The 13,358-nt window shown below is 46.6% G+C and overlaps 1 protein-coding gene across 7 annotated transcripts in view; it reads right to left on the bottom strand.

Moving 5' to 3' along the window:
- PACSIN2 (protein kinase C and casein kinase substrate in neurons 2) overlaps positions 1 to 13,358 on the bottom strand; it is a 111,736-nt gene that overhangs the window by 65,822 nt on the left and 32,556 nt on the right. The window contains exon 2 of one of the 7 annotated variants that reach the window (XM_033116826.1): positions 12,073 to 12,253. The exons of 5 other annotated variants lie outside the window; for them this stretch is intronic. The gene's annotated coding sequence lies outside the window, so the exon portion shown is untranslated. Of the gene's footprint in view, positions 1 to 3,741; positions 3,880 to 12,072; positions 12,254 to 13,358 lie in introns of those variants that run through there. One more of the 7 variants, XM_033116825.1, reaches the window with a different exon arrangement.

Below are 13,358 nucleotides of genomic sequence, written 5' to 3'. Positions count from 1 at the left end.
CCCAGGATCTACCTGGGATACTGGGAGGCGTTTCTTCAAAGCCAAAGGAGGTTCCAAGGCCACCCCTAGAGGCTGGTCTGGAGAAAAGCCCTGAGCAGAGATGGAAGTGAGGAGGCCCACAGGACACCAAGCCTCAGAGCCCCCTGGGCCAACACCCCGGGGCTGCCCTCTCACCCCTCCTCAGGCTGCGGCAAAGCCAGCAGCAGATCTCGCTCACATCTCTAAATTTCATAGGCACACCAGCAGTTATTGTGGGCAGAAGCCAGGGGCAAGTGGGAATATCAAATATTACTAACTGGTACAATTATATATATTAATATATTAAAGGGAACCAAAGTTTTGCCACCCTCAAGTTGCCTTTTCGGGATACTGATTCTAAGTCGTTTATTAAGAAACAGACTCAGAAAGAAGCTTTGGCCCTCCCCACTTTCCTGCCCAAGAGATTCAGACAGAGAAACCTGCTTCAGGAAGGTCTTAGGATGCCGCCTGTGTGATTTGAATTAAGTGTGATCAGCAGCAGGGCTTCAGGCAGGGCCCGTTAGCTAGATGCCCCCGTGTCCACGTTTCAGGGCGGCCCTGCAAGATTTACCTGCCGGGTGTGTTCCTGCCATGTGTGCTCCCCTCTTCCTCAACTACCTGTAAACCATCCATTCCCACTTCTGAAATCTATACCCTGTCCCCGCTCTTTTCTCCCTTGTCCAAAAAACGTCACACATGCCCAGTGTTGCTTCATTGTCTTTGGAATTTTCATGTTTATGTGAATTCCCCATTGGCACCTATTAAAACTTCTGATTTTCTGCTGTTAAATCTGTCTCTGTTAATCTGGTTATTAGCCCAGCTAAAAGTACTCATAAGGTGGGAGGAAACGTATTGATTTTTTTAGCCCCCACCATATACATAAAAAGGCCAATTACACATTAAGAAAGGAATTCAGTAAAAATAGTCCATAGTTAACATGTACTGAAAATATAACAGTAAGGACAGAACTGGGGGACAAAGGTAACTACATGCTGGGAGCAGTGAACCTTCCCCACTCCCTGACAAGGGCTCCTCACATTCTTTAGCCCCAGGCGTGGTCCTGTGGTTCTCCAACCGAAAGCAGCAGCTTCTCCGAGGCTGGTGACAGCGGTGGCCACCACATACCAGGAGAGAAGGCACAGCTCTGACCTATCGCATAGAAACACTGCTCATCTTCTCCTACTTCATTCTCAGGTGTTAGAAATTCAAACAGGTATAAAATTACTGACCCCAAGTTCAAGTACAATTCAAATGTTGATGAAAAAGCCTGTTTTCCTACAGGACATTTGTTTCAGAAATTCAAGGCATGCATACTCTAATAAGTCAGAAACTACGAGCATGTGCTGCTCCATGAACCTCCCTCACGGCATTTGAAGGTGACATTTCAAGGACAGACAGTGGGGGCCACACCAGCTCTAAGAACACTCGCCCCCGATCGGCAGGCCTGGATGTGCATCTAATTCCCATACCTGAATCCCAGAAAGATTCAAATCCCATTTCTAGGAGAGACTATTTTTAATTGATTCTGGAAAGTTGCAGGTAAATGCCTTTTTTTATAAATTTAAATCATCCCCCGTTATCTGCATCATAATGTACTGTTTTATAGCCTATCTTTTCCAAAGTCTACACTTGGAGTTCTTTTCACATCCTGAAGAATCCTCTTTCAAAGAATTGAGTACTTTTTACTTTTGTCCATTTTATTAGTTGTGGTTTTATTAAGTTTGGATTTCTCATCTAGCAGATAATCATATAATGAGGTTCACTTATAACAGTAACAATTGAGTAAGACCTAGTTTAAGGGAGAAGCGAGAAAAACCTTGTAAAATAGAGAAATTCTTAATTTTAAGAAAAATCTCTCTCAGAGGGAGAAATGTCAGTGCTTCAGGTAATTCAATGTACACTTATGCCACTTAAGAAAATTATTAACTCAAAGCTCAGTATTTGAACATGAAACAAATGAAAATGGACTCATCAGAAGAAAAAAGCCATTCTTAAATCCTATTAATCTTGAAATACTATGCGGAGAAAGCAGGTAAAGGAAAGGCCAGTGACCCAGAAGTCAGGAGACCTGGGTTCTAGACTCTCTCAGCTACCAGGAAGCTGTGTGACCTGGGACAAGTCAGCGAGGCATTTCACCTCTTGGTCTTAATTTTTTTGTTTAAAAAAAAAAAAAAAAAAAAAGGAGGGGTCTGACTATATGGACTCCAAGAGCCATCACAACTCTAAATATCACGTCCCCACCTTTTTAATTATGCCACCAAATGAATAACAGAATTATAATTATGTAGTTGGGAAAAACAGTTAAAAACTAAGAAGGCATAAAAAGAAAGTGGGGAAAGGGAGATGTACTCTTACCACTGGCATAAATCTCAAACCTAGAAGACATGCTTTGGTTTGAAGTTATAATATGAAGTTATTATGTTTATAAATGCAGCATTTAAAGTTCATCTAGAATTCAGTACGATGGTGCATTATGAAGAAGAAAGGATTTAAGGCGACACTCAGAATTACAAGAGCAAGGGCAAAACTGATGGACCTGACTAAGGTCTGAGAGAAATATATATTTGGGGGATTTCTGGACAACAGAAAATATATAACCCTAAAGTGTTAGAAATACAAAAATCACACTTAGGTAACAACCTAACAAGAAAATATACTTCTCTCTGTGGCTCAGACGTCCGGTATGGCACTTTCTGGAGAACAGAAAGATGACTCTGCCCTTCTAATATTCACAGCAATAGGTAATACAATAAATATGTTCACTTAGTGATGGGTCACTCAAGTATCAGGATTAAAAAAAAAAGAAAAAACCTTCTAATTAGAATGACGGTACTGCAGAAATAAAGGGGAGGGAAAGGGGCCACAATTTTTCAATTCCAGAATACGGCTTCCAAGGTAAGAAACAAGGTAAGAAACAAATACGCAGGTAAGGCTGCTCAGTTATTGAAACAGTAAAACTTTCACATTTTCCATCTAATGCAAATGAAAACAAAGTGTCTAGTGACAGCAGTTAGATGGGGACCAGGGCACAGCGTCCCGCTGAGAAGAGAAATAAGATCTGGCTGAGAAGAGGGACAGGGCTTGGAGCAGGCCCAGCTAATTCGGCTTGAGCTCTGGAGGAGCCGGTCGGGGGACAGCAGTGACAGTCAACTGGAAAAGCTAATTTGTTCGTTTTCTCTCACAAGTCCCATTTATGTGTTTGTAGATTGGATTTGGCTGCTAAGAAAGGAAGTGGCAGGCAGCATGTTATAAGCATAATGCCTGAAAATAGGAAAAAAACCAACCCTCTAGTAACAGTTAACTCGAGTAACTCATTTAGCTACTACCCAGTAAGAAGAAGAGACAGCTAGAAATATGTAAGCTAGTCCACAACATGCCGAAGTTTCTCATTTATTCCATCTATTTTGAAGTGAAGCACACACATATGTTCTGAAATCAGAGTAAAAATCATAAAGCACAATCCTTGATTCATTTAGGCCAAAACCTATACACCAAGAGAATCGAACACTTACTCTGGCATTTTCTCAACGTGTTTGGATAAAACACTCCACACTGGTTAATAATGAACTGCCTAAACATTTCCTTCGAGAAGCTCTAAAACTAGGTGTGCTGAAAAGGTGAGACTGACGTTAAAGCAATCACTCAGGAAAAAAACAAAATCAATGAAAATTCTACTTTCAATAAGGCCTTAAAAGAAATGAACAGCCGAAATCGAACACTCACGTTTTTCTGTCAAACGCCGGCTTCGCTGCCTAACTTTGCAGGTCCGCTTCCGTACCTGCCTCCTCCCAGCCCGGCTGGTATGTCTGACCTCCGGCTCCCAGCAGAATTCTCCCTGCAGATTTCATCATTTCCTGTTGGCTGCTGACTCCTTGCAGCCGAGATAAGGCCAGTCTCCTTCACTGCTGCGCTCATCCTCCAGGCACCAGGTTCTCAGAGCGCTGCCCAGGCAGGGCCTTCTGGGGCCATCACAGAGCTTTCTTTTCAGAAAGTGGCCAAACGGAAATCTCAGTATTCCGTGGAAAATCAGAGAGACAAGCTCTGAGAATAAAAGTCTATGACCCCCAAAATCAACCTATAGTATATACACTAACTTCCACCCTATGTCAGAGTCTTAGAATCTCTTCTTGTTTGGGGGAGAAAAAAGACGTGCTCTGTATCTAAGGAGGCAGGCGTGACAGGAGTTAACGTGACAGGGACTTACTTGCATGAGATAATCTAACACAGTCCCTACGTCTACGTGTGAAACTCAGCTTGTCTCTGCCTCCACACAGCACGGCCAAGCAGTGTGTTACTGGGAGGTGCAGGGGAAGCAGGCTGGCTGCCGAGACAGGCAGGCAGGGGACCGCGGCTCTGCAGCACCACCGCCGCTCAGAACTGCACCACTCAAATACGCCCCGAGTAAAACCCAAACGCAAAACACCTTACCTCCCCGAGTTTCACAAAAAATTGAAAGTGAAGGAAGAAAAAGATAATGTAATTTTAGGCGAGGAGGAAGGATCCTATTATCTCCTCACTTTCAGTGTATGTGCTCCCAATACACGCTGCGCGCTTCCCTTCAGATAACGTCCAGAGGAGGCGAATTCATCTCTGCGGCCTGGAGCCGGGACGGGGCAGGAAGGGCCCCGGAGCACTTCCACGCGGTGCAGGGCTGTGCTGCGTTCGCAAACATGCACTGGTACTTATCATATGTGCTCTTTTACGGATGTATATTATAACCCAATAAATGGTATAGAAACGTATGCAACAATAGCAAAAAATGTAAACGCTACAGGAAACTGATCTGCAAAAACTGACAAGAAACAAATATTTCAAGGGCTCAATTTCCCCAAAGTGCCCTCCCAGAAGATACATGTCCTCCCCCAAGTCCTACGGCAAGCTGGGGTGGTGGTGGCCAGAACAGGGCTTGCAACATGGGCCTATGGGGAAGTCAGAGGCTGAGGCAAACATGTCATTGACAAAAGTATATACTGCCTGCCGGGGGACAGGGGAAGCTGTGCTAAGGGTATATATAATACATTGTTCACCCATGTTCTTAATACCCATATTCATTCAAAACATTGTTAAAAACAGCCATCTAGTCTGACCTTATTACACAAAACGGAGTAAGTTAAAAATCTTTTTCTAAAATCGAGTGTTTAGAAATTCCTTAATGGAAAAACACCAATAAAGCAAAGGCCATATCAACACAAGGCTTGAGTACTTGACATATAAGAATATAATAATTCACACTACTTGGAAAACTATGATACCAGCTTCCTTTCTCTCCCCTACCAAGAAAACACCAGAGAAGTCAATCCAAAACAGATTTCCCTGTATTCTGCAGCCCGCTTGGTTAAAGCAATCACTCCCGTACAGAGTGGCGGATGTAAGAAGGAGTACCAGGCCCGCCACACTCGGCCCTAACGGTCACTGTGTCCGGTGACAGACACTGAGGCTGGAAGAGGCTGAGCTGCAGGTCAAATGACGTTTCTAGAGACTACTTCACAACACGCAGACACGCTTTCTAAGACTGATGGTCCGGCGCTCATCTTTCAAAGTACTTTAAACTTAAGCAGCCCCAAAATATGATCACAAAAGCCCTTTCCTGGGGGTACTTTCTTCCACTAAGAAAGGATAAACACCTGAGTTCTGATGGTCTCCCTTTTGTTTCATCAGCTAGCGTGACAGAAAACTTGTCTTTGCGCCCCGAGCCCCATTTAGGGCTCTTGGTCACGGGAGGGGGCAGTCACAGCCAGGCAGACATATGCATTTTGTTTGTCTAGGACCCTCGTTGCCTTTATTTACTTTTTTAGAAAGAAATTCTTTTTCTACATTCAATATTATTTTATATTAGTTTCAGGTGTACAGCCTAGTGATTAGACATTCTCATAATTTATGCAGTGAGCCCCCCGATTAGTCTAGTACCCAAGTGGCACTGTACGCAGTTGTTGCAACATTACTGACCATATTCCATAAGCTGTACTTTCCATCCTGTGACTATTTTGTAACCACCAATCTGTATTTCTCCATCCCTTCACCTTCTCCCCCCAGCCCTCCAACGCCTCTCCCCTCTGGCAATCATCAGTTTGTTCTCTGTATCTGAGTCTTTGCTCGGTGTTTGTTCTTTAGATTCCACATATAAGTGAGAACAGGTATTTGTCTTTCTCAGTCTGACTTACACTTATTTCACTTAGCATAATACCTTCTAGGTCCATCCACGATCTCTTTACTGTTTTTTTAATCCAACACAGGTTGCTCAATAAACATTTGCATGTGCTTACTTTATTTACCATTAATCATGGAAATAACCCCGAGGCTGAGTACTGTTACCGCCTCCATTTTCCACGTGAGGTAGCGGAAGTTCAGAGAGGTTATGATCCTGCCCAGCGTCCCACAGCTAACACGTGGAGCAGCCAGGATTTGAACCCAGGCAGCCGGCCCCCAGAGGCCCGCTGTTGACCCCTACACCACACCGTCTCTCCACCTTGGCTTCCCTGAAGGCTCACAAGTGGGTCTTACTAAAATGTTTATTTGAACTAAATTAAGAACTCCGAGAGCAGTGGGGCTACGCAGTAATGAGAACAGCTTCCCAGAGCGGCTGCGGCTCCTCTCCCCCTGCGTACCTTCAGCCAGGCCTCACCGTTGGCAGAGGACAAGTGCGGCGGCGCTAGGACGCTGGCACAGAAAGACTGCTCCAGGGAATGCCATCTGCTAACCTCCCGCATGCGGTGCCTAAGCTGGTATTTCCAGTTCCAATCTGGTTTCTGTCCCCAGACTTGGAACCGTTGGCATCCATTCACCGAACATTAGTGCCAGGCACAGCGCCTGGGGCCTCGGGGCCCCTGCCCAGCACTGCTCACAGGGCATGGGAAGGGCAGAGGTGTCAATAAGTAAAAATGGCCTGAGCAGTAAAGGCTAGACGCCAGGGCTGAGGGAACGCTGCCAAGGGAGCGACGGCCCCCGGTGGGAAGCAGGGGCAGGGAAGGCTTCCCGAGGGAGGGGACACGAGTGGGTTCTTCAAGAGCTTTCCACTGACCTCCTGAAGCCATGTGAATTACGGCAGAAGAAATTTCAGACCAGAGTCCAGCAAGCTGGCTGAAGACGCCGAGCCGTGGTGACTCAGTCCTGCGCGCGTCCGCGAGGGATTCATTCGCGCGCACAGCCTCTGACCCGGCATAACCCACAGACACTGGGACAGCACCTGACCAGGCTGCCTCTCCTGTCTGACGCCTTCGTCGTACGACGGCCACCTGGTGAAATGGCTGCCTTTACGGAGCTCCTTTTCAAAACTCCGTAAGATGAGCACTACGGGCCCGTTTTACAAAAGGGAAACCACCACAGAGAAGTTAAGCAACCTGCCCGAGGTCACCCAGCACCATGGCAGCATGAGATTCTAACTCAGGTCCCCTGATGACTTCAAAGCCCGTCCTCTTTCTCCCACACTCTCATGACGCCCATGGAACTAGACCTGAGAGGGAGATTCAGAGTATCTGGCAACGGGTCGTGTCAAGTGGGGAAAGGATAAAATTTCTACAGTCTGATTTCTTCCCTGTTCCTTGATTGGTCTGTCCTTGCTCTAAAACCACTGGTGTTTGTTTGTTTGTTTGTTTACACTGACAGTGTTTATATTTAGAATTCACCAGCTGGGCTCAGCTTAGATGGTCCCAGTTTTGTTGGCAACATCCAAAGCGTCACAGTCAGGAGCCAGGGGAGCATATGCCTGCTTCTCCCTCAGGCCTGAGCAGGGGCTGACCTTGGCCACGTCAATGTCATGGAGCTTCTTCCCAGCCCGTCTGGTCTGGTCTGGTGCCTGTTGGCCTTGACGTCCACAGCGAACAGTGTGTGGGCGTCTTCTGTCTTCTCCGTGGCTGACTCGGTAGCTGGGGGACCTTGGTGACAACGTGGTGGTCAAGCTTGTTTCTCCTGGGGTGCCTTCCCAGGATACTGGGCTGCCTTCAGAGTCGCAGTGCCTTGGGCCTTCGGAAGGTGGATGACGTGCAGTCTTCTCTGCGTGTGGCCGTGGACGTCTTTCAGCTCTGCTTTCTTTGCTTTCAGATCCTTCGCTCTGGCTTCGGCTTTGGGAGGGGCAGGGGCTTCCTCCTTCACTTCTGGCGCCATCTTCATGGAAAGGCTCTAATACCACTTTTTTAAAAACAGATTTAATGAGATATAATTCACATACAATTTAGCCCTTTAACATGGACAAGTCAATGGTTTTTGGTGTATTCACAGATTTGTGTAACCATCACCCCAGTCAATTTTCGGACATTTTCATCATCGAGGAAACAAACCCCCTACTCTTTAGCTCTCACTCTTCTCTCCTCCCATCCCTTCCCTCAGCCCTGAGCGAACACTGCCTCTTGCAAGGTGATTCTTAAAAAGGTTATGGGCACTCAGCAATCGGGTTGTTAAAACAGTGCCAACTGCAGCTCTGGGCTTCAGTCCTTCCTGCCTGGATAAAGCTAACAGCCGAGCCGGGCCAGGGCAGGGAAAAACCAGACCACTCAGGGGCAGGTGCTGCGGTGAGAGGTGGGAGTACCTGGCCGCGCTACACCAGATGGGCTCCACGCTTCAAACGTCCCTGTTATTAACTAACAAGCCCGAAATGCAGAGCAGGTGGCCTACAGTTGGCAGGGAGGGCGGAGGTCATGCAAAAACCCAAGCAGAAGCCCTCAGGTGGCAAGGCCTTATGCCCTCGGGAATGCCCACCTCCCCTCCACCAGAGGCGAAGGCCAAGATGACATGGGGTACCCAGAACGGGTTGTTCGGAGAAGCCAAACTACTCAAGGACCAGCAGGATTCAGGCTTTGATGTCGAGGTGACACCCCCAAGCTGCGTTCATTTGCTCTCTCAGCCCTCCTCCAATGCTGGGGCAGGGGGCACTACAAACAGACCATGCAGAGCCCGGTTCCTCTCACACTTCTCCACACAGGACATCAGAAACACGCAGTGGAAACTGCTCAGCACTTACAAGGAATGAGCCGACAGATGCCACTGGGTAGATCACAAGATACATCATGGCGACAAAGAGCACACACTGCGCGTCCCTATCTGAAATTCCACACCAGGCAAAGTAACCTACAGTGACAGAGCCATGTTTGCCTGGGCTGGGGGCTGGGGGTGAGGGGGGGGACTGACTGCACAAGGGCACACGGGGCCTCCTGGGGTGATGGGGGTGGTTTCTGATTGGGACATGGCACTGGGGCCTGAGCCCCTATGCATCCGCTGTGTGTCAATTACCATCTCAATAAAGAGAAAAGGGGGGAAGGAAAGGAGGGAAAGGAGATGGGCGAGGAGAGGGGAAGAGAGGAAAACATGAAGTACAGGACTTCTCCCACCCTCAGCACCCAGTCATCAGGAGAACACCCTCTAATCAAAGACTGGATCATCACCTCTTCTAACATATACAAATGGTTCTAAAGAACCTGAAGGTCCACTTTCTAACAAGATGAACTCAGTTCTCTTCACCAAGTAAAAAAGTGTGATAACGCCTGTCAGAGAATTAGAAATGGCAGTTTTCAGTGACAGGTTTCAACAGCTGTTCAGCCGTCAGTAAACATGTAAAATCTAATACAATAATTACAGGTATTAGCTTTTCTTTGTCTTCAAATGATACGTAAATCTTAAATTCTGGAAACCTCCCATATTCCTAAGTAGGAATTGTAAACACATTGTGATATGGCAAGGCAATCTTTTCTTTTTGGGGTAGGGGAAAGGGTAGTACCTATGTTCAAATCCTACTTGCTAGCCTTTCATATTTTTCATGAACCAAGAAAGACATAAATAGAGCCATTCTACTTTTACTCTTCCCACATATATACATAAAAATGAATAAACCGAGCCAAATTTCTAACATTCTCTATCAGAGAAGAAGGTGCCAGGATAAGCTGAGCTAAGTACCAGTTCTATCTTTGGCAAAGTTAAAAAAAAAAAAAAAGTTAAAACTCTTTACATAAGCTTCTTTGCTTCTCTGGCAATGGCCCAAAGCTTTAAAAAAAAAAAAAAGAAAAAAAAAAAGCCTGACTAAAGCAGAAAGCCCAACTGAGAAAAACTTCAAAGCACCAATGTGATAGAAAAAAAACACATATTGACTTTTTTTTCTTCATGCATTTTACAAAAAGCCATCAGGAGAAGCAACACCTGAATTTCTAACACATATCCTGGTGGTGACGATGTCACACAGCCACCGAGTCCTGAGCACAGCCTGAGCCTTCTTTGGACAACACGCTGAAGGTGGAAAATGACACCGGAAGGAAGGTCTGCATCCCAAAAGGAGTGGTGAGCAAGGTTTGTGGTGAGCTGGTGGGCATTTTCAGGAATAAAGTTAGAGATATGCTATGTTAATGTCAGATGGGAGGTTTGCTGGTGTGGTTTCCCCTCATTGATTTGTGTGTACCCTCTCTATGCTAGAATCCGGAAGTTACAAGTTAAATAATTCACCACACTTGTCCTTAAACAACTTAGAGTCTAGTAGGAGAGAAAGACAAGCAGCCAGAGGACCACACAGTGTGACAACTGCCACATAACAGGGAGGGGGCTGGGAAGCGGTGTGGGGAACTCCCCAGGAAGGCCGGGCGCAGTGCTGAGTGAAGTGGGGTTGTGTCACTCGTCACTTGTGGCTGTGACCTCCCCTCTCTAGCTGTAGCTTCCTCCTCCTCCAAGGGCCAGCAGGGCACCACACCAGACGGAAGCTCCCAACTTGTACAGACAAATGTCTTTTATTAAGAGCAGGAGAAGCACCCAACACAAGGCCACCAACTTTACCCTGCTCACTAAGGACATTAAAAAAAAGAAAAACCTCCCACCTCCTATTATTTCATTTCAAAGGCATTTTAATAACAAAAAAGACATTTAAACATGAAAAAACAAGTCATACAACCTCAGAATAAGTGAAAAGCCTCAAACTAAATATCTTTAGCTTTGTAAAAGAGTAACTATTGTTGATATTTTGGCTGTGTGGCAGTAAAAATGTCACCATGAACTTGTGTGTAGAAGTCCTGCAAGTAGCTAATAAAAATTAGATACTATTTTATGACATTTTATACATACTTGCCAGGACCTTTACACACAGTAATAACCCTGCAAGGTGGGAGTATTACCAGCATTTTCAGGGTGACATGGCCTGCCTATGGTCACACCACGGTGGCAATGCACAGCGCTGCTGCACGTGGTTCCCTCTGACAGCAGAGCCCATCCTGGCCCCACATACGGCCACAAAGCCACGGGAGGGCTCTAGGAGAGCTCTGAGGTCCTCGTCAAAAGTAAACATCCATTTTATTGTTCTTGCTTTGGGGATGGCCAAGGAAAAATTCTCCTCTGCCACCTTTTTTTTTTTTGTAGTGCCAAACAACCAACTCAAATCCTTTGTGAAACTAGGAGAGGTATAAATATGGAAATAAATGACACTGTGATCCCAAGCATTCCAGATGCCACCATTATCTTCTCCTTGCTCCTCCATCTTGGACCAGTGCCGGGAAAAGCACAAGATGGGGAGACGGAGAAGAATCAAGACCTCCTGTGTGTCAAGAAATGGGAAACCGCTGGATGCTTATTCAGATTTCCAATACTGTACTTCACTGTGGCAGGTACTGAGCACACATTAGGTGTTTAATAATGAATGAATCCAAATCCTGGAGACACTGCTGGGTGTTACATAAAGTCAATGTAGAAAACATGGTCTCTAACCTCTAAAAGCCTCCATTCTTGGTCTGAAATATGGAGATGATTATAAATAGAATACCAACTACAGACTTAAATGTAGATCTCAATTTACAAATGTTATGTTTTTCTTCTACTTTTTCCATTTAAAATGAACGTCTATTGTACTTAAACAACAATTTAATGCACAGTTCCCAGGTGCATCTGAGCATGAGACGAGATCCTGCTGTGTGAGGACGGACCAGGTGACGGACCAGGTAACCACCCAGGTAACCGTCAGAGCCTGGCCTCCTGTAAGACCATCTGTAGATATCTGCGCGGGAAAAGCGGAGCTGAGTGGGGCTGAGCAAGAGAGAGGGACAGCAGGAGCAGATGCATGACCTTGGCAAATTTCTAAGCATCCCGTTCCTCTACCTGTGCCGTGAACACAGCCTCAGTAATGACCACAGGAGCTGTGAAGATGAAGCAAGGTAACGTCCATGCGGTGCGTTATTCAATGGTAGCCACTGTGGCCATCTGATGACAGAACTGGAGGCTCCCAACTGATCTCAGCTCAAGTCACAGAAGAGTCCAAGGGGCCTCAGGAAGGGTGTCGCTGAAACACAGGAGGACGCATACTTAGGCGGCAGCGGCATGACCAGGAAACCGAGAGAGCAGGCGATGGATAAATGTCAGAAAATCAATGAATCTCTGCCACAACAATGCAAATGGAAGAGACTATCAGAAGGCACAATGACCAAAAGGACAAAGCATGAAGAAGGGCGGGGCTGGTTCAGAGGCCTAGCGGAGGAGGCCAGAGTGAGGGGACTTTGCCGAGACGCCCCCTGGGCTGAGCGCCAGAGTTCCTGGGCCAAACAACTCTCGGGCTCCCGCCGGGAAGGTCAGGGCGCTGCCAGGAACGTGCTGCGAGCAGCCTGGCAGGACTCACAGGGGGACAGCAAGCAGCTCGGCCTGGCAGTGTCGCTTTGCAGCTGCGACAGGTGCCCCGGCTTAAGAAGAAGTACAGATGAGGGATGTATCTTCCACGTGTGAAACCAAGCTAAAGCTGGGCAGGTTACAAACCAGTTTAAACAGAATGATCCATTTGTTTTTAAACGTCACGTTTGTGTGTGTGTCGATACGACAATCTGGAAAAGTGCACAGTAAGGTGTCAGCAGTGCTTTTCTTCTTTTGAATATTTGTTTTTTAAAAGTACATAGATAAAAAAAAGTACATAGATTAATTTTATACTGAAAGAATGAACTGAGTATCTGTATGAGTTTTGAAACCTGGGCAGACCACACCGAGACAAAGTGTGGAAGGGCTGCCGAGAGCCCCCGTCTTGTACAAAGTGGGGTTGGAACCACGACCCTCACACGTCCTCTGTAAACCAGCGGATACAGGGAGGTCACAGGCACACCCCACTTGCTTTTATAAAATCCCTCATTGTGGAGAAACCCTAGAACAAGTTGCTATCAAGCAACGCCTGCCTTTCCGCCAGCTCATTGCGGAGGGAGGCGTGTCACCTCCCACAGCTGGCTTCACTATTTCAAGTGGAAAAAGAAAGCGGTGGGATTCCTGGGTGCTCCACATGACTCATGCCCTGAAGTCGGAGACTGTACGAACCATTTCTGTAAAGAAACAAGGCGCAGAAGAGTCCAGCCTCTCGGCTGCACCCCAAGGCAGCAGGCGCTGGCGCAGCCTCATCCAGCAACCTCATC

The sequence above is a fragment of the Rhinolophus ferrumequinum genome, chromosome 10, assembly GCF_004115265.2.
Source record: "Rhinolophus ferrumequinum isolate MPI-CBG mRhiFer1 chromosome 10, mRhiFer1_v1.p, whole genome shotgun sequence".
NCBI classification, from domain to species: Eukaryota; Metazoa; Chordata; class Mammalia; order Chiroptera; family Rhinolophidae; genus Rhinolophus; species Rhinolophus ferrumequinum.
The sequence above is the reverse complement of the archived record's forward strand: the minus strand, read 5'-3'. Positions and strand labels throughout refer to the sequence as shown.